The sequence below is a fragment of the Malaya genurostris genome, chromosome 2 (genome assembly GCF_030247185.1).
Source record: "Malaya genurostris strain Urasoe2022 chromosome 2, Malgen_1.1, whole genome shotgun sequence".
Classification (NCBI taxonomy): Eukaryota; Metazoa; Arthropoda; class Insecta; order Diptera; family Culicidae; genus Malaya; species Malaya genurostris.
The window spans coordinates 60320108-60341245 of record NC_080571.1 but is presented as its reverse complement, the minus strand read 5'-3'; the positions used below and the strand labels follow the sequence as shown (position 1 = coordinate 60341245).

At 38.6% G+C, this 21138-nt stretch overlaps 1 protein-coding gene across 5 annotated transcripts in view; it reads right to left on the bottom strand.

Annotated features, from left to right (window-relative positions):
• LOC131427224 (synaptogenesis protein syg-2) overlaps positions 1-21138 on the bottom strand; it is a 957395-nt gene that overhangs the window by 334304 nt on the left and 601953 nt on the right. The window lies entirely within an intron of this gene.

Below are 21138 nucleotides of genomic sequence, written 5' to 3'. Positions count from 1 at the left end.
ATATGTTTGACAATAGTAAGAAAGGCTTAGAGCGGAACAAAAAAACGGACATGAGGAACCACCAGAAGCATGAGACGGTAAAACGAGAAGGTAAAACATATATTGAGATCTTTTGGTACGTTCCGTGGCTACAAAAACAAAAATGTCTCAAAATTTTTGTGCATAATTCCAAGCTCCGCTAAGGTATGAAATTGTTCAAAAGGAAAAATGTACCGAATCGTCATGATAAACAAAATGTTACGGTTACAACCCGGGTTCGCAAGTTGTATCGCGAAAATTCGACGAAGTCTTCCTACGTGATAATGGACGATGAAACTTATGTGCTGAAAGACTTTAAGTAGCTTCCCGGAATGTCTTTTTTATACTGTCATGCAACGGAACGACGTAGAGCGGCATTTTAGAACGAAGAAAAATATCTGGTTTGTTTTCCAAAAAATATTTGGCTTGTCAGGGAATATGCAGTTGCGGTCGAGCAAACCACTTCATCACTATCGGAACAGTTAACAATGAAATATACCCTGAAGAATGCCTAAAGAAACAATTGTTACCATTCCTACGCTGTCATGACGCTCGCTCGCTATTCTGGTGTGATTTGGCATCTTGTCACTACGCCAAAGACGTTTTGAAATGGTATACAGCCAATGGAGCTCATGTTGTACCGAAAAAGGGGAACTCTTTCAATATAAACAACAAGTCACAACCATAGAAACATTTCGAAAATCTTGAACAAAAGCAGCTAAATCGGTTGCAGAGAAGTCTGCACATACCTTAATGGCTGGAGTAAACTCAAAATTCTTCATGCAGCCTAATTAGATTAGGCTTAGAATTAAGATTACTAGTAATGCACAATTGAATGAATAAAAATGCATCTTGGAATGAACCAAAAACCAATTAATTTGTTTTATTCTAAATTTAATCTGTCCAGATTTTGTCGCAAGCAAGTCTTAGATGGTGTCTACTTGATGTTGCGCTAGCAATGATCGAAGAATGTAGAATATGCTTGACACAAGATTAGTGGATGAAGACCGTTTTGGAAGAAATCCGTGTATAAAGTATCAGATATGTTACTGAAGCAGTTGTGAGTTATGAAGTTCCGTACCATGATATCAAATCGCTTCGAAACTTTGATTTATTTATCACTATTCTTATGAATGGGGAAAACGTAAGAGTTTTTACAAGACGCAGGAAAAAATCCGAGTTGGAGGGAAAAATTGAATGAACAAAGTGTTTAATACACTTGAGTGAAAACAATCTGATCTAATTGTTACCAAAATAAAAGTGATAATTTAATCAAAGAAACCTCCGTACGAAAAGAACATGCGACATCAGAAAATTCACTGCGATTTGTACCACTCAAGTTAAGCAGTTAAGTGACAGCTAGTCGTGGTTCAAGTTCAATCATTTTGGTTGCCTAATTTTAGCTGATATGCATTCTAGTTAGACACTTCAAGTTACGGATAGTAAAGAAATAAAAATACCCTAATATGGTAACTCCGGTGACACAAAAAAAGAAGAAAAAAACGACAACGACAATGAAAAAACTAGATGAAGATGAGATTTGTGAACTAACGACCGACTGCCCCAACCCATGCTGGGTAGGCATGGGAACACCTCTCCCCCGAGAACACGAGTAACAACACATTAAAAAAAATCGTGTTATTTTACATATTATTAGATGCACATAGATGAAGCGTTGCAGTTCACGCAAATTTACGTGAAAGAACATTCAGTATTGTGTCTAAAATTACATGTCATGAAATTCATTATAATAAAAAAAAGTAATGATAGCGACCGCCGGCTGCGACTTGAACCGAAATTTATCGGATCACAAAGTACGTCCGTTGATTGATTGAGCCACAGAAGCACACATCTGCTTGGCTGGTAAAAGGTGCATTTAAGGTCTGAGGACAGAGGGTCAAGTGTTGAGTTTTAAATCGACCACGTGGCTCGCTCAATTCCCGTTTGCGCATCGTATTTCTCTTGTACTCTCTCGTATATGAGCAAACTGTACCGAGTTGCCAGCATACATTTTATTATTTTGATGAGAAGTTTTATCACATTAATCTATCGTATGGGTTGGACATTACATAATTCCAATGAACAATGAAAAAATATTCAACTTTCACCAAGATTGATTGTCTGTGTGTTTGGCAGCCTTGTCGAGCCAATTTTATTTCTCTCTCCTCCAAAGCAAAATAAATGCATTGAAACTGATTTTGTTTCACAGAAAAATACAAGACTTTATTTTTATCGTGATAACATATATGTTTTTATGTACTAATCGCATCTTAACTAAATTATCTAGACTTTGTCACGGTAGATTTATGATACAAGCCTTCAAAGCCGAGATATTCGATGAACAAATAGAGGTATGAATTTCCGAGCATTCCAATTTTCAGCGGTTCTTCAGCCAGAACAAAATACAACACGACCGCTAAACTCAATGAATCATTCTGAAAATTTCACAGAATATTCTCAACTAAATTTCGAAGACATTGTCAGGAGGCTTTTTCTATATTCTGCACCGTTTCCAAGAATATTTTATTTGAAACGGGAAAATAGCAAAAAGCCTACCACTTTACGGTACTGTCCTCAGCACTTAAATGCATACAGTCTCACCCGCTAGCCGAATGCATATTACTGTCGAAACCAGTAAAATTCATACTAATAAAAAAATAAGTCATTACAAATGCAATTAGTCATCTGTAAAATTCATTTATTTTTTATGTGACAATTTGTCCATGATTTTAACTACTCATAATGAAACCTAATAAAAATTGGCTCCGTATAACTTTTAGTATTATGAGGCGTATAAAATAATTATATACTAAAAAAAAAAATTCACAGGTGCCCTAATACGATGTAATTCATAATTTGTCAAATGATCGAAAAATTCTATCTGCTAAGCAGATATTTGCTTCTATGGCTCAGTCGTTTAACAGACGTACTATGCGGTTCAATGATTCTCGGTTCAAGTCGCGCGGAGGTTGCTATCATCAGTTTCGTGGAATTATATTCACAATATCAAATGTTCTACCACGTAAATTTGCATCTAATAGAATGTAAAATCACTGGGTTTTTTCGAAGTGTGTCTGAATAATAAATCTGATGTAAATAGACGAAACTAAAAGTGTAAACACTTTTTAAAATTTTATAGGTAAATTCCTATTTTTACTACAAGAATATCCCTGTCAACAATCTGGCAGCGCTTTTCATTCTGGGTCATAAAATGGCCCAACACTCAACGGGATTGACAGCTGTCGACGGTTTTTGTTCTGTGAGTTTTTTCTTTGGTTATTGTTGGTGTTGTTTCAATCTTAACACCCTCTTTTTGCCAAACATCCCACGCCGCTGCTCAGATTGCAAAATTTTTATGACCTGAATCATGTCGAATTAATGCCGATAAACCTGTTCTTCTGCAGCAGCCCGTTAAACAGACTTAGTTGCAGTGGCATTGTAGCATCGTGTCTTGTCTTCGTTTTTTTTTTCAAACATTAAAAGGCCATCATCATCAAAATCCGATTTTGGCTTCCGCCCACAAGCCGTAGTAGCAGAGCAGTAAACCTTTGTAGTAGCCCCTGCCTATGGTGTGTTGTCCGACCTTTCGTACAGTTTATAGTCTTCCAATGAGCGAAGCACGAAAACGACGCTACCTACCGGAACCTACTGGGAATCTCAATAAGGGCGAATTATGGCATGAGTAAGATGTTGCCTCTCTTAAGATGTTAATGTCCGGTAAAAAATTTCCTACTTCGGGGTACAAAAAAAAGGCGGAAGTGGATGGTTTGCGTTTAATTATTTGTTAGGCAAGTTAAGCTATTGAACAAGTTTATGGGCACTGAAAGGTACTTTTTACGAGAGGTACGGAAAAAAGTTGCTCATTGAATTGGAAATCGGGTTGAACCGGAAGAAGAAGAAAATAAAGTTGGAAATTGGGTAGGCTTGAACTTCTGGGAGATTTGTGTTGTGTTCTACCTTAATGAAATACGGCAGTTTTTCGCTTAAACTCATGTTGTGACATAACTCTAACATCATCTCTTTATCCGATGACGGTGATGAGTTTCGTAGGGGATAGCTTCAAGACATATTGGATCTTTTATTCGTGCTGCTGAATAACCAGCACGAAAAATACTTTGTGCCAATTCGATTCCAGAGAAATATCAAATCAGGCATCAGATCATGCTTATTCGTGAGCACATATGCAAGATGTATTCTCCATTGCCATATCAATTAGGGAAGTCTATCCGGAGATGCACGTACGTTTGGAGTAGGGTGTATCGTAACTATCAAACATTCCTAAAATTAAGAATACGTTTGAGCTATGTGTAAAATAACTTCACAAGTGCACAAATGAGATAAATTCTGAAAGTGTGACAGTCTATCCAACGAGCAGAAACATTCAAAGAGTTAATCAGAAAATTCAGACGGTGTGACACTTAAAAAAATGAATCTCCAGGGGTTTAAGTTTCCCTCTCGAAGAAACACCCTGCTGCTGTTTAAAAGTAAACTCGCGAACGACTCAGATATGCATATGTATAGCAAAGCTCATCCTTTGCCGTCTTCGGTATGCATATCCACGTCTCAGCTGAGCTTCTGCTTTTGATGCTCTTATTGCTCTTTGGATTGGCTGCTGCTGCTGATGCTGTTGCCTTATTCGTTCAGATCCTTCCTGATGTCTCATAACGTGACCAAAATGTGTAAACGCCCGGAACGCCTGGCCCCACTCAACCTGTACCGACCGTATCGTACCAAGACCGTGTGGTGACAAGTATGTGGAGTTTAAATAAACCTGGACTTAGACCCTCTTAGGCCAGGGTGTTGGGTGGAATGATTTTTTTTTCTTTCAAATTGTTGCATTGATTTTCTCCTTTGGATTCGATTCTGTTCTGAACTATTTTCAATTCAGGATTTTTTTTGAATCCAGAAATTTCAATCAATATAACAATTTGGGTTTGATTCCAACTTTAATGTATAGATAAGTCAAATAAACTGGATGTGGAAGCTTTTGTATTTGCGCATTTTGTTCATTGTGCGGTATAAAAATGTCTCAACTCAAGATGGAATAACCTTTGATTTTTCATGTACCATTCTAATAGGACCCCTTGATGGACTCGGTTAACCGTCAGTTGCAGTTCAATGATTAGTTGAAACGAAACAGTAATTGGCTAATCGCTTTTCAGCTCAGTAACTATGACAATGTTTTCATGTTAATAACAAATCGAGTTCAAATATGCATGATATCGAATAATCTCGCATCGCACTTCGCGTTTTTTTCGCTCTAGAAGTAATCGGATCAAAAAATCTTTCGCGCGTAATTTATAGACATGCTTATTTTCTTTCGGAAGTGCGGTGTAACCATGGTCCGAGTCTGATAGGTTTGAAAATTTCACAGAATATTTTTAAAATGTTTTACTATAACAAAATACGAAGAAAAAAATAAATGATTTTTCAAAAGTGTTAGACCCTACCCGCCCCTTAAATTAATTATCACCAACCAAATTGTTCTCGTTTTTTTTTCGCTTTCCATAGGCATAAAGCCCCAGTAGTTGTATAGTATGCCTCACAATAAATCAATGGTTTACCTCACAACAATGATGCAATTTGCCCCTTGAAATGTCGATATAGAAGAAAAGCAGATAAAGATGATATTATTTACATCAGAAATTATTTGCGTAATCAACTATAAGCAATTGGGAAGCAACATTTTCGATCCTCCTAATGCTACATTTTTAAATCGAAACATACTGTTGAATCGCAGGTGGGGTATAAAGTCCATAAAGAGACTGTTTTTAGAAAATTCGTATACCAAAGAAATGGCTTTATTTCTCTGCATGTTTATACCGTAAATAGATACATAAGCACTGCTAGAAGTTAGTTACTAAGTTTTAACCGACCATTGGACGTTTTATATGAATTGAAGGCTTATTTAGTCGAAGCAAAACCTAAAAGCTTCCTAATGATTTTTTCCGTTTTTTTCACATTTTCCAACAAACGATAACTATCAAATTTGTGTAGTAAAAAATCCTACAAAAAGATAGTGTTAGTAATGAAACTTTATGTTAGAAAAGTCTTGAGTACTTAAAAAGGGAAGGAGGACGTTTTGGCCAGCAGGGGCGATTTATAATACTTTGCCTAACCATTATTTCGAGTAGTGTTTATCAGAGACGGCTGTATTGAAGAAGTAAGCTAGACAGCAGATAGAAAAAGGCACTGCTCTGTGATTGGTCATTAATACCAACAGCGAAATTCCAGCTACACTCTTTGAATAAATCGTGTAAATTTACTTCTGTACAGATACACATTAAAGGAGCGTCGCAGTTTACTTAAATTTACTTCTCTGAGCAAGTAAAAATTAATCATATTATCAATTTCACAGCTATTTTACCTGCAGTTGACATAGAAACATACACAATATTTAGTTCAACATGTTAAATTACGGTATGCTTGAATTTACGTCAAATGTAAGTTTTGTTTTTTTCTTAGAATGCAGTTCACCAGTCTCACATTAGACACGTCAGGCTGTTGATGATATCAGAATGAGCGCTGCGATGCAAAATGATTCGATGCGATCTGACAGGTCTACTTTGGTCAACTGTAATTAGTTTACAAGCACTTGACGCATGTAAAGGTTGCTGCCAGAGTGCAAGCGTTACTCGAAGCGTCAAAAAAATTACGGCCATTCATAGATAATGCTTGTTTATGGCTAGTGTGCATTCAGAAAGCAAAATTACTGTTTATTTACAACTGATGAGCTATATGAATTTTCAATGCTCATCAAAGGCTATTTTCCAGTCATTATTAATGATTACTGGTTACTTGGGTAAGTTTAGATAAGTTTCGGAATTGAGTGAAATCCTGCAATGTATACAAATCCTAATCACGGAATTTGCTAATTTGAATCTCCATTGCCAAACTTGCAAAATGGCACCATAGAATGAAATTACTCTATCAAAAATATCATTAAACACACTTAAAAAAATAACCCGATTGAGAACATATTCGTACATGCATACTTTGAATGTTCGGAATAGTTATATTCTCAGTTGGATCTGATCTTATATCCAGCATTTACAAAACATGCCTAATCGTTTAGATACATTTCTCTCTTTCGTTCAACTGGTAAAGACATTTGAGACCTACTATCAATCGTTATCAATTTTATCATTTGGTGATCCCAAAATATTGGCACCCTTATATACATTAGAGCGGTAAAAAACAACGTGTTTTGTCGGTTACGTCACTTATACCATTATATTTCCAAAACCAAAAGGCACAGCCATTTGGTCTTCGAACTTGATTAATGGTCCGATAGTAGCTTTCAAACGAGCATAAGTTTGTTAAAGTCGGTTCAGCCATCTCTGAGAAAATTGAGCGCGTATAAATATCTTCGAAAAGCGCACACACACATACACACAGACATTCTCCGATCTCATCGAACTGAGTCGAAACACTATGGGTCTCCGAGGCTCCGTTCAAAAGTCGGGTTTCCAGCAATTCTAATACCTTTCTATAGGGAAAGGTAAAAACATTCAAGTCTTTCTGGATCATTTCAAAAGTACGATTGTGAGTCAACAAAACGGTAGTAAACATTATCATTTTTCATTTGTATTTATTTCAAATCAATTCTAATCACGACATAAAGATTATTGAAGAATTTGGCGAAATGAGCCTTTCGGTGATATGGTATTCGGCGAAATGACATTCGTCGAAAAGATCCTTCCTGCAAAATGGTTTTCGGCAAAACGGCTTTCGGCGCAATGACCCTGATCCGTAAAATTGATCGTTTTGGTTTTTGTATATAGAAAATCGATAACGAACTGTATTGTTATCAGTGCAGTAAAACTTCATTCAATTCAATTGAAACCGAATGTGAAACACACTGACGATCTCTCTACTGCAGTAAACTTCACACTCTGACACACACAACGTTCGGTGACGTACCGAACTGCCAGCATTCAGTTCTTCAATCGATTCTCTTCAAATCAAAGCTCAGTTTAACCACCGTCAGTTGATCTCTTGAAGTAACAAAATATCTCTCAATAGGTGTGAGAGCGGCCTTCAAATGAGGTTTATGTAAACATTCGAATTGGTGCAAGACATAATAGATGAAAGACAAACCAGGTAGCTGAAATATCAAATACAGAATACACATAAATTAATAGTTTCCTCCGTCAGTTTTCATTTTTATTACTATATTCCATTTATAATTCTATTCATTCGAACTTGCTCACTACCAGGCGCGAAAACAATGAAGAAGCTATACTACTTGGCACTTGAAACTGAACAAGCAAAACTTCAAATGACTAGGTACGATTATTCAACTGACGATGAATTCTGGGAGCTTCACTTAGAAATGACAGCAAAAGTCATATGAATTTGTGCCGATATGCTGACGGTCAGTGGCCATAAATTTCGTTTTCATCTGATATCATTCGATTGAAAATGAAATTTTACCGCACTGATTGTTATGATGCTACATGTATTTGTGCGCCTGAAATTTTCTAGCACCTTTGGATCAAAACTTTTTGATGATTGTACACCAATTTCTGTGAAACTGTCAGTCTATTATTTTTAAGGAGAATCATCGGACTGGAGTTTAAAACATGCACAAGATAATGTTTAAACAATCTTTCAAATTTTCATATTATTTCGATCGAATTGACATTTTAACGAACCTGTAAAATCTAAAATAGAACAACCAAATGCATAGTTTTGACTCAGAAAAAAAATCTTTTACAGCAAAGTTTTCAATCCGGCTTATCATTTTTAACTTTCGGAGAGCATCATTTTGCTCATTTTCCTTCCTCAAAAGATTTTTCACCATTTCTGCATATATTGTGTCCGATACAGCCGTTTAGAAAATTTTTGATATATTGCACAATTGTAATAAAGCTTGCTTCATTTAGAATTGGAACAAACATTTGCTCATATTGTGGCGCTCCTGGTGGACGGATTTGGAAGTTCTTGGCGCCCACGTGTCAGCTTCACGTATGATTTTTGATATTCCGCAAATCGACTGTACTTTGTAAACAATCAACGTGGAAGCCGAAAAAAGAGAAAAAATTGTGCACAGTTATTTTGAAAATCCATTGTGGTCTGCATCTAGGCTAGCTAAACAGCTGAAATTGCCTAGAAATACCGTATGGCGCGTTATCAAACGGTATAAGGAAACATTGACGACGATTCGAAAGCCTCAAGCCAATCGTCGGAGTGGAACTGTCGACCGGAAACTGCGTGGTAAGATTTTGAAGACGATTAAGAGGAATCCTAATCTGTCGGACCGTGATTCGGCCAGAAAATTCGGTGCTGGCCAGAGTACCGTGAGGAGAACTCGACTCCGGGAAGGAATCAAGTCATATCGAGCTAGCAAACAGCCAAATCGGACCATAAAACAGAATAGTGTGGTCAAAATTCGTGCTCGGAAACTATATGACCGGGTGCTGACCAAGTTCGACGGGTGTCTTCTGATGGACGATGAAACCTATGCCGAGGCTGGCTTCGGGCAAATCCCAGGTCAAAAATTTTACTTGGCAACGGCTCGGGGGGATGTTCTAGCCAAATTTAAATTTGTTTTTGCCGGCAAATTTGCAAGAAAATTTATGATTTGGCAGGGCATTTGCGGTTGTGCAAAAAAACAAAAGTTTTCGTTACAAATAAGACAATGACATCGGAACTATACCAAAAAGAGTGTCTCCAAAAACGAATTTTGCCGTTCATTCGATCCCACGACCATCCCGTAATGTTTTGGCCGGATTTGGCAAGCTGTCATTACAGCAAAGTCGTTCAAGAATGGTATGCAGAGAAAGGGGTCCAGTTTGTTCCGAAAAACCTTAGCCCACCCAACTGCCCCCAGTTCCGTTCTATTGAGAAATACTGGGCAATCTTGAAAAGGAGACTCAAGGCAAAGGGAAAGGTTGTCAAAGACATCAATCAGATGACGACCTGGTGGAATAAGATAGCTAAAACAATGGACGAAGAAGGTGTGCGCCGCCTAATGAGCCGTGTTACAGGAAAAATTCAAGAATTCCTTCGAAACCGTGACGAATAATTTTATCCGCATTTTTTTCTTAAAAGTATGAAGAAAATGGTACATTTGTATAAAAAAGATCTTGAATTCAATAATAAATAACTGAAATACAGGCAATGGTCTTTGTTTCAATTCTATTTGAAGCAAGCTTTAGTTACTTCCTTTTTACAAGTTGATGTGAAAATTTTTGCAGAGCTTCTATAACTGCTTGTTATAGTAACTTAACAGTGATAAGTTGCACAACCGATTTTAATATGTTTAAGAATCTTTCTGAACATAACTAACATAAATAACAATTCTAAAACAATTGTAGAACATCTTGAAATTTTCATAAGTTTTATTTGCTATTTGGGTTTGGCTGTAGATGATGGTTTCGTCGATGAAAGTGTTTCATTGTTGTTGGTGACTGTTTCAGTTGTACTGGGATTGGTTTGGGCCGTTTTTTTTGGTGTAAATAACTTCTTGTCCAGTTTCTCACAAAGCCTATCGTAGTGAGCAGCTTTCTTGCAACATTGACATGCTGGCAGCTGATGGTCGTAGGTACCAATTGATGCATATGGAATTTGTGTGTGCTCATCGACAGTCACATAAGAAGGTATGCGCATTCTTCAAACGCATGCACAACAAATCTTTGCGTACTGCCGGTTCTTCTACTGAATTAACACAGTGTATTGATATTGTGTCTGTCGTCCCGGCCGTAGGCGGATTATATTATCGACTGTCTTGCACGTGGTATGAAAGTTAACTGAATGTAAGTAAATGTTTTGTGCAACCGGCTGTTTTTTATTTTGTGAGCTAGTTTTTCCAGGAATGTCCCATCGATGACCAGTTGTTGCAAAAATAATCAATATTATTAAATTTTATTCCTATAAAAAACAGTGTCAAACATTCAGGCATACTAAAGTTTCCCATCGTTTCTTGTCAAAGGAAACCTCTAAGCCTATTCGTCGTCATCGTCAACAGCCAAAGCCAGCAGTCACTCGATTCTCTTGCAAATTTGATAACCTTTCTGCCGGGGCATGCCAGCTTTAATCGGGGACCCATCAGGACAAAATATGGATACAGGTTCGGTCGGCCAGAGGCAAAGCCAAAGGCAACGGTGCACATTATCGTGTACGGACTCTAGTAGGAGAGGCGGTGAGGGGAAGGAAAATTTGGTGTCCTTTCAAATTTCGGACGGTAGCTTTCTGCATATGTAAGTGAAATTGGTTTTGGGTTGTCTGCAGCCCAAGTAAGTCGGTTTGAAAATGAAAGGAATAAAAGAGAGAGCCCCGAAAAAGAAAACGTCACGAAACTCATTCGACCGAGTCTGACCACTCGTGCAGTTTCTGTTATCCGAATCGACGTGTTATCCACTGGTAACATTGCTTGCAGGACTAGAGGGAGATTTTGTTTTTTTTTGTTGTTGCTCGTGATTTTCGGGTGAATATGTGAGAGCTTTTCGTACATCGTGGTTGGTACGAAATTTTGTGTCACTTTGAGGAGAATGTAATATTCATGAGACAAAATGACGTACGATGAAACGGACGGCGTTGAAATTCTTCTAGGAACCTCCTCGCCGGGGGATAGGACCGTACAGTAGAAGCATGTTTCAAGGAATTGATTTGACCTGCCGCATCAAGGGACCGGCCGGGTTGGCAAGAGGAAAACATATCGATGGTTTAGGTTGGTCCGAGTTCGGCGAATAGAGTCCGATCGCTCGCTCGAACATGGGTTCGAATACAACATTAAAGGGACATCTGAATCGAAAGGTCGTGGAATGAAAAAAAAACTACAGCCCTCACAGATACAATTTTAACCGCACGAACTCCCATCGCCTGTATGCATTATCTGTAACACATTTCGCATGATGGAGTTGTTGCTCTCGAGCATGTGTAAAACATGTCAGCGCCAAATGAACACTTTTTGCCAGCAAGCCCGAGGGTGTGTTAACATTAACACCCAAGTAGGAACAAATGTTTTGCAACGGTAGACTCAACAAAACACAACAGACACCGTACTTTCGAGTTATCGCGTTCAAGTTTCGGTGCAAAATGGATGCCCGTGGATGTTTGAAAGTCGGACCAAACTTTTCCAGCCCCTGCCTTCGATGTGCATCAGCGAATATTATTTTGAGTCAACCAATGTTTCCGGAGAAAATCCACTTATGATGCGAAATACATCAAAAAACAGTTTCTAACTCACTTCCTCACTCCAAATTCCGTTCCCAAACCCCCCAGCTCAATCATACTGCTGCACCGCTCCGACATGCAATGCATACAATTTGACCAAGTTCTCAGCCCCCACGCAATCCGCAAGTAAATGTCATCTAGGTTTTGAGCTGCAAGGAAAGGAATGCAGAAAAGAAAAATAAAGCTCTTTATCCACCTCCACACCGCACGGCGCTCTGCGCCTTCCGAAGGTGCACTGCGCTACTGCAGGTAATGTCCCCGGACCGTACAATCTCGGGATCGGTTTTCTTCGGTGTGGGCCGCCCAGAACAGGGACCGGAAAGACACCGTTGAAAAGACATATGTAAATAAGATATCAACGGAAATGAGAACCGCAACGAGCTGACAGCGGAAAAGTGGAAAACTATTCGGGCTGAAAGAAAATTAAAGTTTGAAAAAAAAATCGTATGCTGCTGCTGCTGCTGCTACTACTACAAAGGGAAGATCGATGCGAGGAAAAATTTAAGAAAACAGAGAATCTTTTGGTTGAAGAGTGGCACGTGGTGCTTTCAGTAGTTGCTCAGAGTCGAACTCGGTGCTTTTGCCGTGAAGCAGAACTTATCGATTGAAAGCACTTTTTGCCAGCTTCGCCCGCAGCTGGCGGTTGTACAGTTCGGGCTGTGCAACAAAGAAAGGAAAAACTCGCCTCTTTCACGAGGATCGAAATTGATATATCGAAGGGATGGCATGTGTGCAGAGCACAGAAAACGGGTGACTTTGTGAAGAGGTGAATTTCGTTCCAGTTTGCGGTCTAGTTCGGAAACGGTGGGTGGGAAAAGAAACGATCAGATTTCCGTTCCGGGAAGATACCGACCGAGTGGAACCGAGTGTAGCGGGAGAAAATGCTTTGAAATTCCTTCCTGCACCGTTGCTTATCGCTAATGCATATATTCATCCTGCAGAGAGAGAAAGAGAGAGAGAGAGAGAGAGAGAGAGTAGCTTTTTGAAATTTTCATTCCGTTCCGGTGACAGTCTCGGAATCCGCAATTCGTTTTAACGTAAGCTTGTCGTCTTTATTGCACGGAAAAAACTGCAGCTGCTAGTGGGCGTGCGAGGAGTCTGAAGCGAGGGTTGAATATTGGTCATGTGATATTTTTTTTCAAGTTACCAGCATGAAACCGTACGTTACTCTTATTATGCATGTAGAACAGTTGTTGCATGGAAGTAGTTTTTTAGTAGAAACCATTTCAAACTGCTTTTACTGAATCATCGGGGTAAAATATTTATTCAAAAAATGAGAAAATAAATTACGGTTGGCTTGTCTTAACTGAAAACATGAACACTATTAACATTGCATTCGTTTGTTAAGAAGGTTTGTCTGTTTTTCGATTAGAATAAACCGAAAATTTTTGCAAATTCTTTGCAAAACTTCTACGAAAAGTAACAAGGAATCGCCGATTGATAATGAGATTAAGTAATAACGAGTTAAAACTGTGATGAAACCACATATAAACGCGATTTTATGCGGAAATTCATTAAACTTTAAACTACTCGAAATTCATTTTTAAAAATAAATAAAATTTGAATCATTCAAGCACCCGGAGAACACTCCGAACAGTGCACAGTGGTCCGGAATGGGGAATTAACGTGACAGAAATATTTTCACTATTAAATATTAGCATTTTGTAGTTGGCGTCTTCACAAAAGTTGTTTACAATCAAACGGCGCTCCTTTTGATGAAAAAATTTACTAGGGTGATCCTTATTTAGATTGAAATCTGAACTCTAACTTTCTTAATTGAACTCAAAAATGATTTTGTTGTGCAATAAAGTTGTAGGAAGTATTATTTTGAGCAACTTTACTGAAAAAAGCACCTCTCTAGCTTTTCATTTGATCGAGTTACATCATTTTTCCCGAGTAAAAGTAGAGTGGTTCCTGAAAAATCATTTTTTTTGTTCTAACTTTTTTGTGAATGGCTGCTCGGCCATCCATGGAAGTTGACCATCAATGTCAACTTCCACCTCTCTGAGCAGCCTAGATAGCCGTGTAGTGTCGGTAGCGGTTTTCTAAACTGGTTAAGAATAACGATACGTTCCACGGCGGAATTATTTTCTACAAAGAATTGATCCACTGGTTTCCTGTTCCATGTCGTAAAAGGCCACAAAAATAGGAACTCCTAAGTCAAGGTGTTTTTCCGTGCCGATGAATGAATGGCTGCAGGAGGTTAAACAATGCAGTCGTGAACGGAATATCTTGGGTTTTTTCCCTTACTGTGTCAAGCGAAGTTCTGGCACAGTGGACGACTTCTTTCTTCGCAACTCGTGGGATTTAAATGATTAAAACATTTAATAAAATCCGTACATGGTTCGCTATAGGCGATTATAAGCCAATATATTTGGTTTCTTCTCGTTGTTGTACGGTTAGTGTTGGAGGTGGAGTGTTCGTTACTCTACTTGATAATGGTTAGAGTGGCACAAATCAATCTTCAGCATAAACGTACAGCAACTATGAATCTATCCAGACTTCTGCAAGTAGGTAAAGCTTCTATAGCTTTGGTTCAAGAACCATATTTCCAAAAGGGAAACTTCTACGCTGGAAAATTGTTAAACCCAGTCTTTATTGTCTTCAACAAGACCGGTATGACTAATCCACGTGAAATGCCTCGAGCATGCATACTTGCAAATAGTGCTCTCGATGTTTCTCTCATATCGGAGTTCACAACTCGGGATATTTGTGCTGTCACAGTTGGTATGACTATTGATGGCATAGACAGGAAATATGTCTATTGTTCGGCATATTTACCGCATAACCAACCTTCGCCAAGCGATGACTTCAAACAGGTTGTATCATACTGCTGCAAAAGAGATTTACCGCTTGTAATCGGCAGTGACATAAATGCTCACCATATCATTTGGGGCAGCACAGATATAAATTCGAGAGGCTCTGGTATGATGGAATTTGTGAGCAGTACAAACCTGCACATAGTCAATGCAGGATATCGTCCTACTTTTGCGAGATCTGGAAGAGAGAAGGTTTTGGACGTAACTCTCTGCTCTGATAGAATTTCGCATGAGTTGGTAAATTGGCTCGTCTCCGATGAGCTCGAACCTCCGTTGTCTGATCTTAAGCACATCTTCTTTGATCATTCAAACGTTAAATTTGATATTATCACATATCGTAATCCCAAATCTACAAATTGGGACCTCTATGAAGAGGGCTTGGCGACTAGATTTTACAAGTACCAACCAACAATTGAAACCCCAATAAGGACTTTAATGTCAGTTTCTTAAGAACTTCAGATGGTGAACACTTGTCTGATGAAGGTGATGTACATCAATATCTTTTTAACACTCACTTTCGAGGATGTATGGATCCATCACCGACAGCTCTTCCCGAGACTTTTTCAGGTAGTTACGATTCTTGGGCCCTTGCTCGAAGCGTTGTGACGATTGAATCGGTCAAATGGGCAGTTGAGAGTTTTGCTCCGTACAAGTCTCCTGGAAAGGATGGAGTTTTCCCAGTGTTATTGCAGAAAGGGTATGGACATTTCAAACATGTTTTGAAGAAAATACTTACTTTTAGTCTTGCGACTGGATATATTCCAAGAGCTTGGCAGGAAATAATTGTCAAATTTATTCCCAAAGGCGGTCGCGACACTTATGAGGAAGCGAAGAGTTTCAGGCCTATCAGTCTTAGTTCTTTTCTTCTTAAAACAGTGGAACGCATAGTCGATCACTATATCAGGAATGTTAGTTTGGGCGTGCAATCGCTACATGGAATGCAACATGCTTACCAGCGTGGAAAGTCCACTACAACCCTGTTACGTGATGTTGTGTACAACATTGAAAAAGCTTTCTCACAAAAGCAATCTTGCTTGGGAGTTTTCCTAGATATTGAAGGTGCCTTTGATAATGTGTCTTTCAATTCAATTCTGGAAGCAGCCCGTGGTCATGGCATACCTTCAAGTATCACAAATTGGATACACGCAATGCTTAGCAATCGACTTCTTTGCTCATCGCTTCGGCAAGCAGAGATTAGAAAGCTGAGTGTCTGTGGGTGTCCTCAAGGTGGTGTACTATCCCCACTTTTATGGAACCTAGTCGCTGATGGTTTGTTAAGGAAACTTAATAACCTTGGATTTCCGACTTATGGTTTTGCCGACGATTATCATATATTGATGACCGGTATAAGCATTAACACTCTCTTTGATTTAATGCAGCAAGCCCTGCGATCTGTTGAACAATGGTGTTGTCAGGTTGGATTGTCTGTAAATCCGGGCAAAACATCAATGGTGCTTTTCACTCATCGTAGGATAATTACAGGAGCTCGTCCGTTGCAGTTCTTTGGTTCAGGGGTCACTGTGGTCGATCAAGTTAAATACGTCGGAGTTATTCTTGACTCAAAACTGAATTGGTCTGCTCACATTGACTTCAGGATTAAAAGAGCTTGCATGGCTTTCGGCCAATGCAGACGAGCTTTTGGAAAATCATGGGGACTCAAACCCAGATATATTCATTGGATCTACACAACTATTGTTAGACCAATTTTAGCATATGGTTGTCTTGTATGGTGGCAGAAAGGAGAAGTCGCGACAGTTCAGTCGAAGCTAAATCATCTCCAAAGGATGGTCCTAATGGCGATGACAGGAGCATTCACGACAACTCCTACTGCTGCTCTAGAGGCGCTACTGTGCATTAAACCACTACATGTGTTCCTAAAACAAGAAGCATGATCTTGTGCATACCGTCTTAAGGTTACAGGGCTTTGGAACAGTAACCCATTAGATTATGCTACTAGCCACACTCGCTTGTGGTCTCAAATGGTTACCTGGGATGAGTATTTACTCGCTCTCACATGCAGTTTTCCTTTCAAAACATTCCATGTGAGCTATCATCTTCGTGAGGAATGGTTGTCTGGTTATTTGGAACGACAACTTGATGAACACATAGTTTGTTATACGGACGGTTCTATGTTGAATGGTCGTGCTGGTGCTGGTGTCTACTGTCATGAAATGAGGTTGGAACAGTCTCATTCACTTGGTAGATACTGTACTGTGTTCCAAGCAGAAATCTACGCGATTCTGTGTGGAGTACAATCGGCACTTCAGCAGAGGATTTGTGGTAAACGTATTTATTTTTGTTCCGACAGTCAGGCAGCCTTAAAAGCACTCAGTTCGAATGGTTCACGGTCGAATCTAGTGATCGCATGTCGAACTCAAATTGAAGACCTCAGCATTTCAAATGCTGTTTACTTCTTATGGGTACCCGGCCATTCTGGTATTACTGGAAATGAATGGGCTGAGGGGTTGGCTAGAGTTGGTGCAACGAATGATTTCGTTGGTCCTGAACCAGCTTTACCACTTTCAACTTGTTGGATGAAGCACAAGATTCGTTCTTGGGCTGCATCCAAACATGCCAGCTACTGGCGCAGCTTGCAAACTTGCGCTCAGACAAAAGCATTTTTACCAGATTTAAATCTGAAAACGTATGGGGACGGGTATAGCGTGATGGGATAGTCGATGCCTATCACGCAGCCCACCTGGGTTCGATTCCCAACCCCGCACATAGGATCAGAAAGATTTTCTGGTCCGAAGAGGTGAATGACCTTAAGGTGTTAAAACCTCTATAATTGAAACAAAAAAAAAAAAAAAAAAAAAAAAAATCTGAAAACGTCAAAGTGTCTACTGCATTTTTCCAAGCAAGCATTTCCAAGGTTTTATTAACAACAGACTGCTTGGGACCTCGTTGAGGTTCAGATTTTACTTCTGCTTTTATGTGTTTTTGTGTTGTTAATTTTTCCTATCCTCCTAGTCCAACCCTTGCCATTTCCTTTCAATCCTTCCCTCTTATATATCGGGAAAATGATGCTAAAAACAAATTGATGGCAAGGCACAAATCTCCAATTATCAAGGGGAACGTGCCATTTGAGCTAATTTGTTCTGATTATTGATTCCATATAGCCATACGAATCGGTTTGGCTTATGCTGGTTCCTGAATACCGGCTCTGGAAGTACCTTAAATTACCCCAAACACTAAAGTGGAAATTACTTCAACATATCATGGAATGTTTAATCGATTGTTAAACATTCAGATTCAAATTCGATCCGATTTGCAGTTTCAACATTACAGAGTAATGAGTGATTAAAATCTGTAATTGCCACTTTAAACGACGGGCATTAGACGACACCGAAGAATATTCATGCAAAAAATACATGGGGATTGATAAAAAAGGTATCATCTCACTACTAGGTTGATTAAACACGTTTTTAATAAAGGAACTGTACTAAAATCCAAGAAAAAAATTAATTCTGTCTGCGCCAATTTTGAACATAAAGTATTCCAATAGCTGTGCAGTAAGTCTAGAAGTTTTATTTTTTTCAACTACATTCTGATCTTTTCCAAAAGTTAATTTTACAGAAGGTCCGTACCCTTTCGCAGTGTAGATGATCTAATCGAGTCAGTTGACTTTTTATGGGTTCTCCCAGAAAGCGAATACGGGGGTGTGAAGTCCTTTGCCGAGTATTTATTACGGTCTATGAAGGGTATCAGTGGAAACAGATTTCATCAACAGTTAACAATCGATGACAAAATTCAACATGATTTTTCATCGGCATGCACAATTACGCTTCCGAAGAGAGCTTGCGTTCATGTTTTAAGTTTGGAGTTAGCATGACCAATACCCGGCGGCAGGATATTTCCATCTTTTGCAGAATATTGCACAAAATATGTCGTGTTTGCTCAGTACCAATCCTGGTGACATCTCTACTAGGTTGCGCACCTTCGCTTTTCGGTCGGTCAACACCATTTCTTGGTATTGTCCTGTGCATACGCATCGCAGGGTCTGATACTTCGATCGTAATGAAATTCACAAAAACAATATTTCATAGTGTAATCTGAATTAGCTCGATCCCCATAATATTAATCTCAAAAAATATCACTGTGAAGACGGTACGACCACTTTGTTGTAATTTATTGAAAGATGGCTTTTTGGTCAATGTTTCTATACAAAATATTTATTTTGCGTTAAAAGCCGACGTTTCGAAGGAATATCCCTTCATCTTCAGGGCAAAAACGACAACAAATATTTTTCGTCAAGTGGATTGGAACGTTCCTGTTTTTGATCATTTTAAATGTTCCAATCCACTTGACGAAAAATATTTGTTGTCGTTTTTGCCCTGAAGATGAAGGGATATTCCTTCGAAACGTCGGCTTTTAACGCAAAATAAATATTTTGTATAGAAACATTGACCAAAAAGCCATCTTTCAATAAAAAAATATCACTGTCTAAAAATCGTATTTTTTCCAAACTCTACATCAGAGTTGCAATTTGTCAATCATGTCAAATGACCTTGACAGAATGACTAAAATCATCGTCAACTGTAATCGGTACGGTGCAAGTGACTGTCGAATGAGATCAGAGCCAATAAATGTCATTTTCATTGACTCAAATTAGACGACGAGAATGACGAGAAATTAATGTCACTCTCAGCTTCGCTTGCAAAATTGTGTTCTTTCTTTCATTTGCCCTTTCAGTCATTTGTTGTTTTCAACCGAAACTATGAGAATCGAAAATGACAGAAAAAGGTTTCACTATTACTTTTACCTGTTGGTGCTCGAATTTGTAGTAGTTTTGGTTTCCAAAGAGGTTCTGGGATGTAATTACTTCGATTTGTCATATTTTAGTCACTCGTTATAGCCAAGCGTCATAGATTATCAATACATCGATGAAGGAATTAGAATTGAAATTCTGCTGATGCTCCCTGCAGACGGTAGTTTGGTTTCGTCTTGTCATAGAGCAAAGAGTGATACAATTATACTCTCTCATTTCTTCAATATGAAACGAAAATGCTTCGTCTCTCTTCGTTTGTTCGGTCATTTACGAATGAGACAGAAAAATATTGAAAATGAGGTTTTTTGGAATGGTTTCTTTCATTGAAAATGCGTGACAATTTTAAGCTCTGAATGAGATACTCGTAGGTTCTATGACCAAGTAGAAGTATACTCGGTCAAAGACAGGCGACTTTTTTGTTTTCTTTCTCATTCCTCTATTCCCTGTTGAAGAGAACAAAATCAATGAAAGTTCATTGTTCTTTGCAAAAAGTCATCGGATTTCGGAGTTTATTGGTTTAAATGAATATAATTCAATGATAATTCTGTTTAATTAATATTTAGTCACATCGTAACCAAGCAGTGACAGGAGAAATGAAGATAGTATCAATCAATGAGCGTCCTGGTGAGTGTAATATCAAGAGAATTTAAGTTCTGACATATCGGATCTGAGACACTCAATATATGGAGATTTGTAGATCCTGATTGGCAGCAGTCCAGTGACATAAGCTTTCCAATCTTCATCGTGCAAAGTTGCTAGTTGATAGTGACATATAGCAGCTCTGCTCTACATACATAATTTGACATGTCTACCGAAATAAGAATTGACCATAATCTGTTTTGCAAATGCTATGCATTTTGGTGAGGAGGTTAGTTTACATTCTTGCTAGTAAATTGAAAAAATTAAATCCTCAAACAAAAGTGCCATTTTCTGTTGTGAAGATAGGTGGTTATTATTATTTCTGTTTGATGTCTCAGAAGAATTAGGGTTATTTGAAACCGGTGGTTTGGTTTAGATCTTTGTTCATCGAAATTTTACTCATCAAACTATTGTTTGGATAAACTTTAATACCCAGAAAATCTGACTACTCAAGAACCCGCTAATGCAACAGGTTCAAAAAAATCTACTGAATAAAGCATTAAATCGATTAAAGGCCATCACCGGTGTGCCAGCTTTCTAGCAGATCTTTCGACGAAAAGCACCTTTGAAGATGTTGGAATCCTTGGCAGAGATAAAAACATTACTTTAAATTTAGCGATTCCCAACTCCACAGATCTCCCACCCGCCCCTTTCCCATTTCGTTCCGCTTCCATTGAATCACATGCCATTCGGCAAGCACTCAGTCGCTCGATA